The sequence below is a fragment of the Nematolebias whitei genome, chromosome 2 (assembly GCF_014905685.2).
Source record: "Nematolebias whitei isolate Nwh7 chromosome 2, NemWhi1, whole genome shotgun sequence".
Classification (NCBI taxonomy): Eukaryota; Metazoa; Chordata; class Actinopteri; order Cyprinodontiformes; family Rivulidae; genus Nematolebias; species Nematolebias whitei.
This window is the reverse complement of record NC_056499.1, coordinates 3364709-3365203: the sequence shown is the minus strand read 5'-3', so window position 1 is coordinate 3365203 and position 495 is coordinate 3364709.

The following is a 495-nucleotide window of genomic DNA, read 5'->3' as shown; positions in this document are numbered from 1 at the left end:
CTACATAGAATCTGGTACTTTTTACAGACCAACACACTGTACACAGATCTCAAGGTACCAATCAAAGACAAGAGACCAGTGGCTCAGGCAACGAGTACTTGGGATGTCCGAGCACAGATTCAGAATACAAATGATGCAACGCCGTCAAGGTTAAACCTCCACAAGTGTCTGCTGATCCATGGAGCAACCACAAAACGCTGAAGCTGGAGGCCTCAGCGTGAGTGCACAGACAATGAAAGCATGCACACCGACTCAGTCACACTTGGACACCATGAAGATGGCATCACCCACTCACACACGGACACTCTGATCATTATCTTGTTCTTCGTTACAGACTGGCTTTTTGTTTGTGATCCAACAACAGATTCTCTGTGATCATGGTGTAACTCTTCATCAGGATGTGATTATTGATCTCAGTAACATCTGCTGACATGGATGGATGGATGGATGGATGGATGGATGGATGGATGGATGGATGGATGGATGGATGGATGG